The sequence below is a fragment of the Pan troglodytes genome, chromosome 15, assembly GCF_028858775.2.
Source record: "Pan troglodytes isolate AG18354 chromosome 15, NHGRI_mPanTro3-v2.0_pri, whole genome shotgun sequence".
NCBI classification, from domain to species: Eukaryota; Metazoa; Chordata; class Mammalia; order Primates; family Hominidae; genus Pan; species Pan troglodytes.
In genome coordinates, this window is record NC_072413.2 from 17988720 (window position 1) to 18009616 (window position 20897).

At 39.6% G+C, this 20897-nt stretch overlaps 1 non-coding gene and 1 pseudogene across 1 annotated transcript; both read right to left on the reverse strand.

Annotated features, from left to right (window-relative positions):
• Positions 1 to 20254, reverse strand: part of LOC134808272 (POTE ankyrin domain family member J-like) — a 51998-nt pseudogene extending 31744 nt beyond the window's left edge.
• LOC134808430 (U6 spliceosomal RNA) lies at positions 7287 to 7393 on the reverse strand. The gene has a single exon (XR_010151305.1). It is a non-coding gene; the product is annotated as a U6 spliceosomal RNA (small nuclear RNA).
• Positions 20255 to 20897: the final 643 nt, after the last annotated feature.

Consider the following 20897-nt stretch of genomic DNA (forward strand, 5'->3'; position numbering starts at 1 on the left):
CTAATCAAAAAGGCAGATGAGAATATTTTAAATAAGAATATTGTAAAATAAGAATATTTTAAATTTTATAGTGGTTATGTTTTTTAAGTTAAATATCAAATGTTAAATTAGCATCTATTCATTCTTCTGTTAATGAGATTGCTGAATTTATTAAAATAAATTTTAAGAATCTATTTTAAAATTCTTTGAAAAAAGAATCTATTGATTCTCAAAACCTAGTCTGAAAGGTAATTTCATTTGGACTATCTAATATTATTAAAGCAAAGAAAACAACATTAAATCAAAAATTTAAATTTAAAATTTTCCATGCCTTTGGCTGGCTATTTTCACTGCCTTTCAGCCTTTGTGACTCTTCCTGTGATGTCAGCTTTAAGTCTTGTTCTATTGAGAAATCCATATATTCAGTTAAAATGAACCACTCACAACAGTTAAAAACTATTGCCTTTATAAAAATAGATGTAAGACAACATTTTATTTCATAAGTTGAGTGTTTAGTTTTTCAAGAAATAGTTATTTAGGAAATAATCCTCCCAAACTTCAACAAACCACTTGGGGAGACACCTGATGTCATTCACTCACAAATTCATCCACCCAACATAAATGAACAAAACCACCAGAAACGCAACTTTAAAACACAGTAGAAGCACATATGGTAACACAGTATGTTGTTCTCCACTTCCTAATAGTGAAGCAGTAAATGTAAAGAAAAGGAAATTTAGGTTTAAGGAGAAACAAGTTTTCCTGCACTTAGCTAGTCTGACTCTAAGGATAGTAACAAGCAGGGCCCAGGAAAGGTCACGGTGACCCTGCCTGAGAAGCCAGAGCCCACAGGTATGGGCTCCAGACATCCCAGAGCAAGGTTAAGAAAACAAATTCCTTTAATGTCTCCCCTTCCCCTCAGCATTTACTCATAGCTATTTTTACAAATGCATATTATTTGCAAGTTCCTGTTTTCCTTCATTGCAGTTGCAAGGTCACAAGCTACGCTGAGGTTGCAAAACTGCCACTATATGATTAACTGCCTTTGTTTTGCTTCTGTAAGCTTGCCTACATAAGCCAAGCCCTGTCTTTGTTCAGGGCTCAGCTTTTGGCTGCAAATCCACTGAGCTCGCATGCACCTAAATGAAATCCTCCTGTTTCACCCACTGGATCTCTCCTGCCTCCTGTTTTCTGCAACAATAGTACCTTATAAATGATTTCCAAAAGTACTAATGACACCTTTATTAGTGTACAATGACTTCCTAATATCTAAAAATGTTTCCCTCCACTATTCTGACATATTTATTTTCATTTTTCTTTTTTTCTTTTTTTTTTTTTTGAGCCAGGCTCTTGCTCTGTCACCAGGCTGGAGTGCAGTGGCACAATCTCAGCTCACTGCAACCTCCGACTCCCTGGTTCAAAGGATTCTCCTATCTCAGTCTCCCGAGAAGCTGGGATTACAGACATGCACCATTACGCCCAGCTAATTTTCGTGTTTTTAGTGGAGATGGGGTTTCACCATTGGCTAGGATGATCCTGATATTTTGACCTTGTGATCTGCCTGCTCCAGCCTCCCAAAATGCTGGGATTACAGGTGTGAGCCACCACACCCAGCCTTATTGTCATCTTTTAACACAATGCTATGAGAAGTCTTCCTTGATTCTGCATGTCTTTCCCCAGATAAATAGGTACCTCCTTACTTGAGGCTGCCTTAATAGTTTACTGATTTTTCCACTGCATCTTTACCCCCTAAGCTGTACATTATTCCTCCACACGTCTGTCCCCTCTGCTCCAAAACTGCAGAGGAGAGACTTGCACATCATCTTACTCACATTTTACTCAGAAATTTCTTATTGAGTCCTGCTAAATACATGCTAGGCATCAGAGTTTAAAAAGAATGAAAATAAAGCATCTCAGGGATGGCTTTTCTAGAACACATGCCCAAGCAGAGACTTAAATATTGAGGCTGGCCAGATTAAAAGGGGTAGAGGGCAGGAAAGGGTGACAGCATGCCCGGCAGCAGCAAGAGTGGGAGCGAGGCCTGAAAGAGTGAAAGTATTTGCCTACAATAGAAGGATGAGTGAGTAGGGCACTACCGGCAGCTCAGTAATGCCAGAGAAAGGGCACACAGGGAAAAGGGCTAAAGATGGAGAGTGGGGAAGAAGTCAGATAATGAAAGCCTTATGTGTAATTTTAAGATGCTTGGACATTAATGTTCAAGAGTGGTCCCTGGTCCTATCTGCATTTAGATATAGATCACTTTAAATGCCAAAACCAATATTCTTAGCGAACCATTATTCATTAAGACAAGGTGACAGCTCATGTGGACAAAGCTAAGATGATACTATGAAGCAAATTCAATTCTCATGAACACGTGGAAAGTCAGTTCTATAGTAAGTCAGAGAAATTATAATAAATCACTTAATACTTGGTTTGGGCAGGTGCTTTCTAAAGTTATAGTGCATATGAATTTAACCAATAGTTGTGAAGTCAGAGCTGTGACAATAAAGCAAAGAAACCACATTGTGTTTGAGTCAGCAATCTTTAGATTTCTATCTAGTCTTCCTACCCAATCCGTAAATTCTAACTATCATCCTCGTACGCACTCTCAAGTTTATGTTAAACACTAGCCTATACAAAAAACACTCTCTTTCTTCATTTTGTTATTTATATGTTGATTTGTTTAAAGGCAGAACACAAAAATGCACTGCTAAAGGGATTCTGTTTGGCTGCAGGCAGCAAGAGGGAAAAACACAAAGCATATTTTGCAGAAAATGATTTATTAGAAGTCAGAACTATGACACGAAGCCAAGCAGGGCACTCTAGGACTGAATTTGCTCTGCTGCCTTCATACGCTCCTTGCTCTTTCTTTTCTGGCAGCTGTGACTCACACAGGTCATGGAGAGTATCATTCCCTAAGAGGAACAACTCCGATATTCATCTTTATCTATTAAGTTCATCTGTCCCAATCCTGTGTTCTGTGGATGCTGACTTTCAGTCATGGATGGTGATACACATGGACATTTATCATCCACTTTCAGATTCTTAGATCTTTGACAAGTCTTATTAGTGAGAGTCAAACTAGTAGGATGCAAGTTACAAATGCTGATTATCCAATTACCTACTCAAAATATCCTACACGAATATTCCATTAAACATGCACAGAAAAACATTAGTCATTCCTGCTGACCTGCTGTTCTTTGCTCTTCTGTATTCACCAGAAAATTTCCTACTCCTTCCTCACATCTAGATTAAATACTAGTGTACAACCTGGAAACCTGTACATCATCTGAGATTTCTCTCTGTCCCCCAAGCCTTTCTCATTCAATTATCACTAAATCATATTGACGATACCTCTCTTCTGCCTCCATTTTGTATTCCCACTGCCACTGGGAACATAAACATTTACAAAATGACTTTTACTAAAAAAAAACCTGCCAACAATTAATGTTATTTCTTACAGGAAAAAAATTAACCTAAACAAATGAAAAAAGCATAACACTAAAAAAAAAAAAACAAAGGCCAACATATTAAAACGAGTAATTGAGATTCCTAACTTTATTTATTTCACTATGGACAGGTGAAAACCTTGTAATACATTGATGCTACTCCAAGGATGTATGACAAGGAAACCGTAGCTGACTACTGCAAAAGCTTCCTTTGTCTCCTGGTTTCTTTACATAGTAAAGAACGTTCCATCAATCCCAGCAAAGTATAGGCTACAGACCAAATCCAATCTGCATTATGGCATTGTAAGTAAAGTTTTATAGGAGCTCAGTCATGCCTCTTTGCTTACATATAATTCTGGTGGCTTTCACACTACAACAGCAGACAACAGCAGGGTTAAGAAGACATGACAGAGACCACATAGTCTAAAATATTTCCCACCTAGTCCTTTACAGAAAAAGCTTTCTAACCCGTTTTACACCATAACCAGAATGCCTTAATACTCAAATTTAATCTTGTGACTCCCCTGCTCAAATTTCTCCAATGAGCCCCTGCAGCACACATTGTTGGCTCCGTATCAATAGCCATTCTTTATTCTTGCAGAAGAAACACAAGTCTATTGGGATGTTTATTATCCCAATCCCCCTCCTCAGCCTCAGAAAGAGAAATGTTTATTCTAAGCTAATCATGTATTTTCCTTCCCAGTGCCTGGTTTGGGAATGAGCAGGTACTCTGACCTAGCCAATGAAATATTATAGGAAGCCCTTGCATGCTTCTAAGTTTTCTCCCAGTTACGTGAATAAAACATGGCCAACAGCACAGCTGAAAGAGGGACAAGTGGGATCCTAGGATATCAATGAACAAACAAAACAACTCTGGTTCCTACTGTTTTAGCCACTGCTCATCTAGTATTTGCAGTCCAAAGCATTCTACCTGGTAAACTTCCCATGGCCCACGGGGTAAAACCTACTCATTTCTATAGTATTAAAAAGTCTATCATGAACTTGCCTTAGCTAAGTATTCACCTCATTCCCAACCTCTCGTATCTCACACTTTTGGTATTAGCAAAAGTGAATTGCTCAGAATCCCTGCAAAGTTCACTCAAGCATCTTGTCTTTTGCACTTGCTGCTCTTTCTGCCAAACAGGCAATCTCATTAGATGTTCCTTTTGGCAAACACACAACCTCGTTGCATCTTCCTTCTGCCAAACATTATTCTTCTGCTTCTTTACCTAGGAAAATTCTTCTCTCTCTGCATGCTCACCTTAAATCATACCTACTTTTTTCCAAAATTTTCATTCCTCATTACATATGTCTGGCACATAATCAATATATAATAAATCATAATTATAAGCTTCCAGTGGGCATCTAGCACACAGAAAGCACTGAATAAAGTAGTAAAATAATGAAAATGACAATGATAATAACAAGCTCCTGTCTCTACTTTTAATTGTTTGTGCTCTGTAGCATTAGAAAAAATGGCTAGTATCTAAAAGACATTTGATAGTTATTTAAGTGGACAAGTGAAAATATAAATAGAAATGTTTTCTGTGTAAATTCTGTTGAAAAAGCACAGAAATGAAATAGAGACAGCTCTATTATGAGCACCTTAAAGATGAAAACTACATCTATTCCCTTTTTGTCTCCTGCAACTTATAAAACCTAACTTACAGAAGCTCTTTGATAAATAGATGGCTAAATTAAAGGTGTCCTCATACAGTTTGGACTATACAATGTATTAGGTGTCTACAATCAGGTAGCATACTAGCATTTTTGTTAGTGTGAAACATTTTTCTACTTTTATGATAATCTGCTGAGCCTAGAGTTGGGCAATTTGCATATTTATTATGACACTCTTTTGGCAAATGGTAGCAGAGCATCTTGTTCTAATAAAATTACTGTTATGATGACAAATAACCAGCAGGTAGAAGAACACATCTTGTTCCAAAAAAGTCAATATATCTCTTTCCAACTTCAAATGAGGAGGAATGAAGTCAGTAATAGTGAGACCTTATTGGGACAAGCATGTGTAACATGACCTGTGCTTCAGTGTTCTTTTGTGATCAAAAATTCCTTACTTTTACTTTTTTATCTATGGTAGAACCACCCAGAGCAGGGGTCCTCAACTCCCAGGCCACAGACTCATACCAGTCCACGGACTATTATGAACCACACCACACAGGAGGAGGTGAGCAGTAGGCAAGCCAAGGAAGCTTCACCTGTACTTACAGCCACACCCCATGGCTCATATTACAGCCTGAACTCTGCCTCCAGTCAGATCAGTGATAACATTAGAAACTCATTGGAGCATGAACCCTGTTGTGAACTGCCTATCCGAAGGATCTAGGTTGTGTGCTTCATATGAGAACCTAATGCCAGATGATCTATCATTGTCTCACTTTCCCCCAGATAAGACCATCTAGTTGCAGAAAAATAAGCTCAGAGCTTCCACTGATTCTACATTATGGTAAACTGTATAATTATTTCATTATATATTACAATGTAATAATAATATAAAATAGCACAATAAATGTAGCATGACTGAATAATCCTGAAACCATCCCCACCTTTCCCCAGCCCATGGAAAGACTGTCTTCCACAAAACCGGTCCCTGGTGCCAAAAAGGTTGGGGAAAACTGACCTAAAGTGATTCACTGTTATAAGTCTTACCTGGATTGCTGTTTTCAGAAGAGACTTTTGGCATCTGTTTTTCTTTGTAGTCAGAAAGTAACTGGCAAATTCTATGTATAAAATTGTAATAAACCAAATTACTATTTTAATACTGATATAAAAAATACTTACCAAAAGTAAAATTCTTAAGACTATTTCAAACAATATCAGAATATCAGAACTTAACAGTATTATCCCATCCACTTACGAGTACATTCTGCAAACTTCTCTTTAAGCTTCTAATTAAAGAAGAAAAAAATGTAGGGTGAAATACTCATAAATCGAGGGCATGTGACCCAGTAAATTAGGTTGCATTAACCTGACATAATAGAAAGTGTCCCAACTCTGCATAAGTCCTAGCTCCATAATGAACAGCTATTTGTTCTTGGACAACTTGCTTTTCTTAGGCTCAATGTCTTCTTCAACAAAGTGAGGATTTTGCTGCCTTATTTCCCTAGGTTCTTATAAAAATTTAATGAGATAACATTTTTTAAATGCTGAGAGAAATAGTAAAGCAATGGAATAATCTCTTCCTAAACTTTATGACTAAAATTATCTTGGAATCACAAATAAAACCCAATGCATATTTTGTTCATAGGTTCTAATATGCAAATGTTGTAGTTTTCAGAGAATGTTATTAAGTCCTAATTTTGCCTCTTAGTTGTCCTACTCTTTATGGCTTATATTTCAGGGCATCTCGACTATGTCATAGTTTGTAACTAAATGTATTCATAAATATCTCATTAAAGTAGATAATGTGATTGTCCACTATTACGGAGTTGATCAATCACACCAAGGGCAGAAAAACCAATGGATGTTAAGACCTGGTTTGGACCAATGAGCCTTCTCTACAGACTCAAACTCTCAGCCAGCAGATGTTGGTTACAATGATGCTTTATATTGATGTTCAATTCTGGCTGACATGGGAGACCAAAAGTCTACTTTTATTTTTTTTAGTTTCCATGAAGAAGTTGCAAGTTGACATTCTGTAATTTTTGACATACATACTAACAATATATTTTGCACCAAACATGTTATTCAGCTCTAAGTCATCTCATAGACCATCTTACATGACTATTTTTGCAGCGCAAATCACAATTTCAATATTTTGGTGGCACCCATTTTGCTTTGATTCACACTGTTTCCTTAGAGCTAGTCAGCAAATAGTCAAATGACCTTCCAGTGACTGCACAAAATATGGAATGCTTCAAAGATCTGTGCTTCCTCCTTATGCAGAAGTCATGCTAACTTTCTCCGTATTGTTCTAATTTTAGGATATGTGCCGCCAAAGCAAGCACAAAGACCTACTTTTACACATGATTAGTGATGAGTCATGGACAAGGCTTGGCTCTGTTAAGTCCAACTAACCTACTTGAGATTCTGAGAATTCTCTTCAATGGCTTCCTGTGAGCTAGAGTTTGAAAATATCTTAAAATCTTGAGCTAGAGATGGAAGTAGCTTGGACGATTTTCATTATCATGTAAATCGGGTCACTCAAGGGGCCAACCACAGCTGGGAGCCACTGCTCAAGGGAAGGTTCATATGGGACTTTCTACTGCCCAAAGTTCTATACAGCATATAAAGGTGCCTCACAGTATAGATCTGGTAGCAAAGAAGAAGAAACAAACACTGATCTCTTTCTGCCACCCCTCTGACCCTTTGGAACTCCTCTGACCCTTTAGAACAAGCCTACCTAATATCTGCTAGAGAAAAGACCAACAACGGCCTCAAAGGATCTCTTACCATGAAGGTCTCAGCTAATTCTTGGCCAAGATGTGGGTTCCACATTAGGTTCTGAATATGGGGGAAGGGTCAATTTGCTCATTTTGTGTGTGGATAAAGTCAGGATGCCCAGGGGCCAGAGCAGGGGGCTGGTGCTTTGGGAACAATGGTTGAGCATATAACCATAGGTATGGGAACAAAAAACATCAAAGTCACTGTATCAATTGCCATGAAGACTTGAGGGACCTGAATCTACCGATTCATCTTAAGGCAGCAGGACCAGTTTGAGTGGCAACAATGCAGCAGCAGAATCAATGGAAACAACAGAATGATTGCAATGTCCTTTTTTCTCCTCCTCCTTCTGACTTGATAAAAGGGACTGTCTTCCTTGGATTTAGTGAACCCCTTCGGTTCCTGAAAAATTCAAGGAGTATCTAGGACATAGTCCCCAGAAGACAGTACAAGACTTTCTGATAAACTGGACATTTCAAGACCCAAATAACTAATCAGAAAAATCAAAGATGTGATACCATTTTTTATCCCATGCATAGGTGCTACACTTGGATCAAATGAACAATGTTGGGATCTCTATGGATAAAGGTCTTAGAGGTCCTGAGATAAAGAATCCTGCACCCACTGGTACTTCTAACTTGTCTTGTTTTTTGTCTGATTTCTGGCTGATGCAGGGGACTAACTCACTGCCACTCGAAAACTACCTGAACTAAACTATGACATCTCACCTGATATGTAAGATGTAACTGTTATAATTATTTTAAACCTCAATTTAGCATTAACTAGCCTTTTAATGTAAACACTTACACATTATGACGACTAGAAACAGCATACTCTCTGGCCGTCTGTCCAGATAGATCTTGAGAAGATACATCAATGTTTTGCTCAAGTAGAAGGCTGACTATACTTGCCGATCCACAACATACAGCAAGTATGAGAGCAGTTCTAAAATGACAGAGATAGGAACAGTAATAAAGTTATTTTAAAAGTTAATTTGATATACTTTACCAATTTAACATCTTGCCTGTCCGTGCAGAATCAAACATTTACATGCACTAAAAGACATAAGCATCTTCAGTGCTCAAGTGTTCATCTTTGTAAAATACCACCAAGGTTAAAAGGAAGGGACAAAAAAAAAAAAACCCTCTTATCTCAGTGGGGTATTGCATAGCAGAAACTACTAATTTAAAGTCCTTTGATGGACAAGAAACAATATTAGGGCCACTTATCTGAAATGAACAAAGATTTAAGTGAAGATTTCATCACAGCTTCCCTAGACTGATATGCTGTAATAGAAAATCAGCTAGGGGGTAAAATAAATAAGAGCTCTCTGCATGCTGAAAGCAAGTAAGATTAATAATAATGGTAAGAATAGTAGTCACAGGAGTTTCAGTTAATGATGCCAATAAGCAAGTGCTAGGCACTGAATTAAATGCCACATATATCTTTCTTATGCACAGCCAGCTTTGAAGGATATATTCTCCTACTTTTCATATATGACAACATATTTGGTGGTAAATAACGTTCCCAAGGTCACACACCTAGCAAGTAAGAAAGTTAGGAATTAAACCCAGTATTGTGTGAATCTAAAGCCTAGCTCTTTTCTCTTTATCACGTACCTACGGCTTGTCTTCATTAAAGCAAAAGTGTATCCACTTAAAACTATCTTCACTCCCTCTCTCCATACCAATTAAAAATAAAAACATCAAAATACACTGGAAATAAAAAAGGAAAAAAGCTGTTGAACCCACAGTATGTGGGAACAGCAATTAATTGTCATGCAGGGATAAGCTAACATTAATATTCTTCAAAGAAAGCAACTTAAGGCAGAATCATTGAAAAGACAAAAGGATTTTCAACCCCTATTTATGTTTAATACAGCGTATTTACTGGAAAAGCATGTAAGACACAAGTTAAAAACTATTAGAAAGGGTTAAGAAGTTCAATACTGAGTCATAAAGTAAACTAAAAGTTAAAGTTCAAACTTCATAAAATATGAAATCCCTTTAGCTAACATAAGATCATGTAACCAAAAACATCACATAGCAAATAACATCAGTCAATATAATAAAAGATGAATCCCACTAAAACTTTTATGTTGCCCAGTCCAAATAATTGTTTTTCTACCTAACTGATATGTGTTCATACTGATCACTATATCCCAATAAGTATACATTAATCTTATTAATTTAATATTTATGACTTGAGTGACTGCTATCCATCTAGAACACACAGATTAAAAGAAAGAACTATACCTTCCATATCTATCCAGTGCATTTAAATTCGCTTTTTTCTTGATTAAAAATTTCACCACTTGCTGTTTTTGCTCATGTACACCAAGTAACAGTGGTGTGAGGCCATGCTGTAAAACTATATAAAGCAAAAACGTATGTAATTCAAAAAAGTACATATTCCTCAACCGAAGTGGAAACTTTATATAAGATCTTATGGACTTACATGCATAGAAAGTAAATAAAATGTAGTCGCTTCCTTTTCACTCTTCTGTGCTTTCCCACACGCTGCTCCTTCCCTTGGAAACACCCCTTCTCTGCCTCACCACAGTAACTCTACTCATCTCAAAAACTCACTTTAAACATTTACTGCTTCCAAGGCTCTTTGCTTCTAACCCAGCATTTGACATGGTATTATTGGATGATAATATTTTTTCCCATCTAAACAAAGAGCTTCTTGAGGGCAGGGGCTGTATCTTTTGTTTCTATATCCTCAACCCTAAGACAAATTGCGTATAAAGCAAGAATTTGCATGTAAAATATTTCTTTAGTTTCATGTTTTACTGAAAGTTCAACCTCTAACATGCAACAAAAATTGCTATTAAAACTCACACTGCCCATCTGAAAAAATTTTCCAACATTTATTTATTTAAAATCTATTTATATTTAATTTTCCCAGATTGTTACTAAATAATCAGTTCATAGGACTACTGAAACTAAATTAACAGAATTCCTATCTGTATTCTTAATAACTCCATGGTTTTAAGTGTTTAAAACTGCCATGCTGATTATGCCAAAGCTCTACATACTTAAAGAGACACACTGGACAGTCCATAATACAGCTTCAATTGATAAAAAACAGTTTAGAATTTGCTTAATTCCAATTGAGAAAACACTGCTCTTAATGACTTACTGACCTAAGCACTTGAATGATTGAACAAAGAGACACAAAATCCTGAGAGGGCCACCCTCTACTTATTGAAAGACTGCTCACAGCAAACTACTAAAGACCTTCTGAATGGCAGTGAATAACTGATGGTAGGATGGTAGAAAGGAAAATATATTATTCTGTAACCTGATAGATACTACCAATAATATTCATTTTAATGTCTCAACCACAGAGATAAAAGTCAGACTAGGCCAGGAATGGTGGCTCACACCTGTAATCCTAGCACTTTGGGAGGCTAAGGGGGATGAATTGCTTGAGCCCAGGAGTTCAAGACCAGCCTGAGAAACATGGCAAAAACCTCTCTACTAAAAAAAAAAAAAAAAGAAAAAGAAAAAGAAAGAAAGAAAGAAAGAAAAAAAAAAACTGAGGTTGGAGGACCATCTGAGCTTCGGGAGGTCGACGTTGCAGTGAGCTGTGATCACACCACTGCACTCCAGCCTGGGAAACAGAGTGAGACTCAATCTAAAAAAAAAAAAAAAAAAAAAAAAAAAAAAAAAGTCAGATTAATGTTATTGGAAAGGAAAGATTTAAAGAAATCAGCACATATCCAACTCCAACTCTTCTAGAGATACCTTAAGTTTCTGAGATATAAGAATTTATATATTACATTTATGTATTCAGTGGTTCTTAAGCAGGAGTGCATCCAGATTTTGAGAAAATTGTTGCTGTTGTTATTGTTGCTGTCGTTGTTAGAGACAGGGTCTCATTATGTTGACAAGGCTAGACTCGAACTCCTGAGCTCAAGCAATCCTCCCACCTCAGCCTCCCTAACAGTTGGGACTACAGCCATGCACCAACATGCCTGGCTTCAAGGAAACATTTTTAAATATACATATCCAACCTTTATTAGACTTACTGTATCAAAATCTTCAGGAAAAAGCCTAGACTTGTTGATTATTTTAAAATTTTCCTCAGGTCACTGGGATGCACAACTCTAGCTGAAAGCTAGTGCAATAGACAATTACTTCAGTCTCATTTCTCACCACCCACATAACCAATTCCCTTTCTCATTTGAAGATTTGGACAAAAAGAGTAAAGCGTAGGAGAGAGACCCATTTGCTGAAAACACCACATAATTTTTCCTGGTAACACAACAGGGTCTAGTCAACTCAAAATCCAACTTGATCTTGTTACTCATTTATCTTCCACCTTCCCATCCAGACACTCTAGATTTGAAAGCAGAGCTGAGGCTCTAATTGGCCATTTCTACCAGAATAGGATACTAAGTCAGTTAATTACTGATATTCCCCCTGCTCAAGGGTTTCCCCTTACATTACCCACCTATTCACTGCCAATCTGGTTCCTCAGAGGCCGCCTAAAATTAATCTCTAGGCAGTTTACAACCCACTAACTCCCTCTCCCAAACTGAAAACTGTCATTCTCTAAAATCAAAGAGAACTTTGTCTCACCATACAAAGGAAACAAATAAATGAACAACAACAACACCACCACACACACACAACCTCTTCCTGGTCTTTTCCCTCTATTGCCTAATTTCCAAATTGGCCCTGATATTTCTGATTGCTCTCCTTTTCCCTTTCCACTTCTGCCTCATGAGCAATCAGAAATATCTTAAGCCTTGACACTCAGAGGTGCATCACCTCGTATCTATTACTGTTTTTTAGGAACTTGCCAAAGAAGCAGGATCTCTATTCAGTGAAACATGTTTAAGTTTTCTTGGAGTTTTCATGTAAAACCTATTTCAGGGCAAATTTTGCCATTTTACATTCATTAGGGGAAAAGAATCCTAGGAGGGAAAAATTGAAAAATAGTAAGTATTACCTTTTACAAATTCAGTGTTTTCAAAAAAAAGTATTTACCGCAAGTGCATTAAAAAAAAACAAAACTGTACCCTCTAATGCTTCTTTGAAAGTAACAATATTTAAAATAAAATCTTAGATAATTAGGTCATTTCAAAATATTTTCATTCAGGTTATGCTTGAGCTTCCAAATATGGAAAACTGGCCCTTACACAGGTCAATGTTAACACAAATGCATTTCAGTATTTTGAAGATAAAATTGGTAGATCTATACCTTGTTTTTTGATTCGATATCAGCACCGTATAAGAGCAGTGCTTTGGCCATTAATTTATCTTCATTGTAGATAGCATAGTGTAGAGCGGTATTTCCATACTCATCTGGAATATTTGGATCAGTGCCATGTTCCAGCAACATTAACGCACATTCATCTTCCTGGCATTGTACGGCCTGTCAGTATTACACCATAAACAAATTACAAATCCTAGGATTTCAAAATAACATTCCACAGCTTTCACCAACTAGTTATATTTAAAGGAGAAAACTCATTTTTATGCTATGTATTGAAATCAAACCCACCTCACGCTGACATAGTTGGCTACTGCATACCTTTGTCAGAGCTGTCGTCTTTTTGTTGTCAAGGATATTAAGTTGACATCGTCTGTCCAGCAGGAGTTTTATTACTTCTGAATTTCCATTGGCAGAGGCCAGATGTAGAGCAGTCCTATGAGAGTGAGAAGACTTTTTAGGAAATTGTAGTGCACTAGCTACAGCCATATCAATGATACACATAATTGCAAACACTGAATAGCCTGCTATTACTCTGCCTTCAAAACAAACATTTAACTTTCCCATGAAAAAAGCACACGATTTATTATCTCTCATTACTCGCTGTATTAATGAAAGAGCAGCCTATATGAATACAAAGAGCATAGCCCTTGGATGACATTCAACTTGGGCTGGAATCCTACTTGAAGCTCTGTCACTTTCTGGCTGTTGCTTAGCCTTTTGGGGTCTCAGTTTCCTCATCAATAAAATAGGAATGAAAATAGTAGCTTTCTCACAGGAAACCACTGTAATGCTTAAATGAGACTCTGCACAAAAGATACAGAATAGTTCCTAACACAAATAACAGCTCAATAATTGTTAGATATTATAATTTTTACTAATACCACTAAAGACAACATTTGAATTAAGTGAGATGATACAATTATACCTACACTTTCAGGTGTGTTTTAAATATTACACATAACATTGTATTTTAGTGATTCTAAGATGATCATTGTCTCCATGTTGTCTCCACTGAAATACCACTTACAATTCATGATTTACTATAATTGGGGGCATTTAAATAATTCTCTTATTGAGACATAAAATAATGGGGCATCATACAATTTCTGGTGCCTTACATTAAGTAGAATATGTTATAATATAACAGGTCTGGGGCGGTTCCAGTCAGATGACCAGCATTTAAATTTTAGTTCTTAAAAGTACTATGGAATAAGAGAGCTGAAGTGAAAACAAAAACAAATTTCTAAGATAAACCAATTCTTACTTTGGTTTTCAATAAACTTTAAGCCAAAGAAAACTTGGAATTCAAATGAATAGCATGGGCTCATTTTTGTCAATACTTAGATTTATACAATGTATGTACATCAGATATTTCCAATCATTCATATTAGGATTTAAGACTGTTATACATTTTCTCTTTTTAAAACGGATTTATGAAACTATTTGTGGAGCTTTTTTCAACTTTTACATTCAGGGGTACATGTGCGGGATGTGCAGGTTTGTTACATAGGTAAACGTGCACCAACGGGGTTGGTTGTACAGATTATTTCATTACCCAGGTGTTAAGCCCAGTACCTGTTCATTCTATTTCCTGCTTCTTTCCCTCCTCCCACCCTCCACCCTCTGATAGGCCCCAGTGTGTGTTGCTTCCCTCTAGGTATCTGTGTGTTCTCATCATTTAGCTCCCACCTATAAGTGAGAACATGCAGTATTTGGTTTCTCTTCCTATGTTAGTTTGCTAAGGATAATGGCTTTCAACACCATCCATGTTCCTGCAAAGGACAGGCTCTCGTTCCTTCTTTTATGGCTGCATGGTATTCCATGCTGTTTATGTACCACATTTTAGTTCTTAAAACAACTAAAAGTCTTTATCCAAGACTTATACATTTTCAAAAGGGCAGTTAAGGGTTGTCTTTTACTATTTTCTACCTTCAGAAATGCTTCTGTTTGAAAGGAGGGAGGAAAAGCTTCAATTGAGATTAAGTCCTAATGCCCCAATTTTAAATCTCTCAGCTTGCTCAAGCCCAGCAGGCAAACATAAATGTTTTCAAAGATGGAAGGATCCTGAGAGATAGTAGAATATGCCTGCCACATAATAGGTGTCTGGCTTATGTCTGATGACTAAACGGATTGAAAAAAATGGATGAACACAGCTTGGGAGTTCAATATTTTTAAAGAAAACTCCTGTAGAGTAGGGCAATACATTTGCAATAGTAATAATCATTTATATTTGCTATTTTAATTTTCATAAATATATAACTCAACTAAAATGATTAATTCATACTTTTTACACGTTAATCTATATATAATGAAAAGGTAATTATGTAATAAAATATATATATACAATAAAATCTACAGGAACAGGTAAACACAATCCCTCTACTTCTGAAGAGGGTAAAAGTTCACAGAAGATAGCCAACCACAGAAATAAAAATAAATAATAGAATGTGAGAAATTATTTGCATCTATGCAAGAAGCATATTCCTTCTCTTCCCAAGGATTATTGCATTACTAATGAACCTTAATTAAAACTTCAGATGTTCATTGCAGAAATCACAGATAAAAGGAAAAACTTCACTTACAAATCCCCAGAAACAAGTTTGATTATATTTTCTACATATTTTCAGCTAACACAAGAGCAGATTCTGTTCATGTATATGTGTAACAAACTGATTTTTTTCTCACTTGCTATAGCAAAGTACATCTTTGCATGTCGACATATCTCTATGTACTGACACCCTCAATAGTTACATATTATTCCGTCCTATGGATGCACTGAAATTTGTTCATGAAATCTTTATATGGGCTTTTCTAAATACACTGCTATTTTAAGCAATACTAAGAAAAACAGACATCTATTTGGTAAAGATATTTCAGTATAATGGAACTGATGAGTAAAAAGCATAACATTTTAAAAATGTGGTTCTTACCACTAAAGTGTCTGTTTGAAAAGCTGCAGCAACTTAAACTTTAAACAACTATATAAGTACCACTGTTATTCATCCTCACAAACTTTGTGGATAGAAAACAGTATTTCATTCTTTTTTTTTTTTTTTTTTTTTAGATGGGGTCTCACTCTGTCACCCATGCCGGAATGTAGTGGCACGATCTCGGCTCACTGCAACCTCCACCTCCCTGGTTCAAGCAATTCTCTTGCTTCAGCCTCCTGAGTAGCTGGGATTACAGGTGCATGCTACCATGCCCAGCTAATTCTTTGTATTTTCAGTAGAGATAGGATTTCACCACACTGGCCAGGCTGGTCTCAAACTCCTGACTTCATGATCCACCTGCCTCAGCCTCCTAAAGTGCTGGGGTAACAGGCATAAGCCACTGCACCTGGCCTTTCATTCCTCCTCTAACTTAAATAGAAAACAGTATTTCATTCCTCTTCTAACTTAAATTTCTTCTTCTACCAGGAATGCTATCTTTTCCTATGCACATAGGTCACTGGTAGATATGCAAAAAAGTACTTTCCCCAATTTTAAAATGTGCTTATTTTATTGCATATATAGGCCAGGCATGGTGGCTCACGCCTGTAACCCCAGCACTTTGGGATGCCAAGGTGGGTGGATCACGAGGACAGGAGTTCAAGACCAGCCTGGCCAAGATGGTGAAACCCCATCTCTACTAAAAATACAAAACAATTAGCCAGGCGTGGTGCCAGGCGTGGTGGCACGCGCCTGTAATCCCAGCTACTCAGTAGGCTGAAGCAGAGAATTGCTTGAACCTATGAGGCAGAGGTTGCAGTGAGCCGAGATCGCACCACTGCACTCCAGCCTGGGTAACAGAGTGAGACTCCATCAAAAAAAAAGAAATATATATCTATATATCTATATATATATCTATAGATAGATAGATAGATATAGATATCTGCATATATAAATAGGCACTTGTGTTTTCTTCTGGTATGTTTCTCTTTTTGTATATTTAAAATTTTTAATCTATACTCTTGATTTTTGTGATATAAACATCTAGCTAGTTTTCTCCAAAAATGAATTATTAACAATCCATCTTTTTTAAATAATACAAAACATCACCATTATCAAGCGCTAAATTCCTACATATATTTGGGTATTTCTAAATTTCCTATTCTGTTTTATTCATTGATGTCTTTTCAGCTGTTAGTAAACAATTTGTGGAAATAAATAACATGCACATTTTGACATCTGGAAAAGCAAGCCTTTGTCCATTCTGCTACAAAAAAATTAACTTATCACAATAATAAAAGAGAGCATGTGTAATTTAAAAACTCTAAAACTGCTATTTTTATTTGGCTTAAGTAAAAGTGATAAGTAAAAAAAGCTTTTTTTTGTTTGTTTGTTTTGAGACGGAGTCTTGCTCTGTCTCCCAGGCTGGAGTACAGTGGCGTGAGCTCGGCTCACTGCAAGATCTGCCTCCTGGGTTCACGCCATTCTCCTGCCTCAGCCTCCTGAGTAGCTGGGACTACAGGTGCCTGCCACCGCGCTCAGCTAATTTTTTAAATATTTTTTAGTAGAGACAGGGTTTCACCGTGTTAGCCAGGATGGTCTCGATCTCCTGACCCCATGATCTGCCCCCCTCAGCCTCCCAAAGTGCTGGGATTACAGGTGTGAGCCACCACGCCCAGCCAAAAAGCTCACATCTTAAGAAAATTCAATCTTCCTATTCAAGCACAAGAACCATCTTCCCATTTCAGTTTCCTTCTAAGATTACTCAGTAAAGAACATATTTACATAGTGTACATTGATATAAAATCCATACTGGATTTTATTGGAAGAATATTTAGCCCTGAAGTTGATGTCTTATGGGGCTTCATTCTTAGTTCTCAATATACACTTTTTTAATGCATAGAACATTGTTTTAAAATCTGTACATTAAAAATAATCTGCTGCATCGACAATGTTGTGAGTTAGATCACTTCAAAACAGTCTATTAGTGTTTTAGGAGGAAAATTATACTTTGATTGGAAATCAGCTAAAGTTTTGTTTTTGTGTTGCTGCTCATAAAGGGGCCTGTGCCCTGAACTCTCTGAGGTTTCCACATCCAGGGTGGTGTGAGGCTTGCGGAGGTGAGAAAGCCAGCCCCCCCCTCCTCCCCCACCAGGAGGGTATGTCCCCATCATCCCCCCAGGTCCCACCTCCTCCCAGCCCAGGCCTGGTTACCTCTTTTGCTTGTCCTTCTTGTTCATGTCAGTGTCCTTGAGCATGACGATGAGATCCTTTCTGGGGACTTTACCCCACCAGGCAGCTCTGTGGAGCTTGCCCAGATCTTCTCGACGGACGTGGTACCTCGGCTCCATGAAAGCGCTGTCGTCGTAGTCTCCCCAAGGGCCCACTTTGCTCTTGCCACTCCCCCTGCAGCAGGGGAAGCAATGGCAGCACCACTTGCCCATCTTGCTCCTGAGTGTCTTCATAGCAGAGTCGTCGTGGTCTCCAGAAGTGCCCACGTTGCTCTTGCCGCTCCCCCTGCACCAGGGGAAGCAGTGGCGGAACCACTTGCCCATCTTACTTCTGAGAACAAATGGCTTCTTCACAGAGGAGGAAGCCGGCATTGAACTAGCCTCAGCCACCATCTACTTTTAACAGCCAGGGGAGGCCGGTAGTAGCCAGCAGATCGCGTCTACCAACCAGTTTCACCAACTAGCAGATAACTCCGGGTTTCTAATCTGTTTGAAGAGGAAAGTCCGGGCCAAAACCTGTCAACCCCAGCAGGGGAGCCCAGCCCACCCCACCCAGGGAAAACCCACACCCACCTGGGGAAAGCCCACACCCACCCGGGGTGACCCCACGCCCACCCCAGGAAGGGCCAACCCCACCCCCCAAGAAAACACCCGGCCCACCCAAGGGAATGCCAAACCCAGGAGAGAAAAGGTCAAGTCCAGAAAAGCAACGTGACAGAAGAAACGTCAGTCCAAGGAAGAAATGTCAATCCAAGCGACAGACGCCAAGCCAAGCAAAGAACGCAAAACCAAGCCAAGCGCTACAGGCCAGCCAAGCAGTTACGCACGTGCAGTGTGCGCATGCCAGCTGTTACAGACCAGCCAAGCCGTTAACGCGCATGCACCATGCGCGTGCAAGCCATTACAGGCCAGCCAAGCCATTACGCACGTGCGGCATGCGCGTGCAAGCAGTTACAGGCCAGCCAAACCGTTATACGCGTCCCGTGTGTGCGCACGGTATGCACGTGCAAGCCGTTACAAGCCAGCCAAGCCACTGCTGCGCGTGCGGCATGCGCGCGCGGCGTGCGCACGCGGCATGCACGTGCAAGCCGTTACAAGCCAGCCAAGCCACTGCTGCGCGTGCGGCATGCGCGCGCGGCGTGCGCGCGCAGCATGCACGTGCAAGCCGTTACAAGCCAGCCAAGCCACTGCCGCGCGTGCGGCGTGCGCGTGCGGCGTGCGCGTGCGGCGTGCGCATCTCAGGTGATGTCAGTGCACGTGTCACAGACAGTGGCCGATGCGTGCAACCTGCATAAGCCTTGGCACCACGAATGTCACTGACAGCCTGGTGTTCCCGGCAAACTTCCTGGGAGTCAGCCGAGCTTTCAGGCCATTGAGAAGCCTCTGGCGAAAGAAAAAGCTTCTTGAAGCAGGACTGGGGCTAAGTGGCTGGAACTTGAGGATGCTGACAGCCTCCTCTGAAGAAAGCCCCCAGGACACTCCTGGTGGTGCTGTTGTGCATGGCAGCTGCTGCAGCTCGGAGCACCGGCTGGCGGAGCAGGCTGCAAATGGCCTCAAAATCACGGAGCATGTTCTCACTCACAGGTGGGAATGGAACGAGAACACACAGACACAGGAAGGGGAACATCACACACCGGGGACTGTTGTGGGGTGGGGGGAGGGGAGAGGGATAGCATTAGGAGATATACCTAATGCTAAATGACGAGTTAATAGGTGCAGCACACCAACATGGCACATGTATACATATGTAACAAACCTGCACCTTGTGCACATGTACCCTAAAACTTAAAGTATAATAATAATAAAATTTGAAAAAAAATCATGGAGCACAAGACGCCCACCGAGCCCAGCACCTGCCTGAGGTGCCTTCGATACCTGCTCCTCTTTGCTCCACACCCAGAACACGAGGCCATCAGCGAGGGGGCATTTGGGGCCACAGGATCGCAGCCAGCTCCTGCCCCGGTGCCCCCTGCCTGTCCAAGCCAGGGCCAACATCTGTGGGGCTTCTGGCCTGGGGGGCTCTGCTCCACTGGCATGCAATAGGGTCAAGGTGCAGGCCGCTGTGTCCAGGCCAGCAAGAGGGGGCTTGGAGGAGAACCTACCACTGATGGGGAGATGCAGAAAGGCAACCCCATGTGCAGATCCTGAGAACAGGACACTGAGCCTCCCTGGTGCTGGCCTCTCAGCTGGACCAGGGCAGTGGCACCTCAACGCTCCTGCCAGGACTCTCCTGCTGCGAAGCTTTATGCAGCCAGGCTCCAGTCTGCTTCACCCAAACCACAGGTGCTTTGGTGTGGGAGGAAAAATGGATTCTGAGCCTGGACACCAACCTGCTCTTACCAAAAGAAGTAGAGGAAAAGCCAATCGCAAGTGCAAAAAAAAAAAAAAAGTACTATTTTGTAACTGAAATCTTGCCTGATATGCAGAGTTAAGCTAAAGCTCCTCTTGCTTGATACTAAATTAAATTTTGAATGAAACAAAAAGAAGACACACACACTAAATTTCCTTGTTCCTCTGTGATCCCCTGAGCCAGGAAGCAAGAGGAAGCCTGGCCTCCTGGACTCTCTCCCCAGCTGGGGGGCTGAGCAATTTCCTCCAGGCTCACAGGGAGCAGCTGGGCTCAGTGGGGCCACGTTGCCCTTCCTTCCTACATGGGCATCCTCAAACCTTCCATTGCCCCA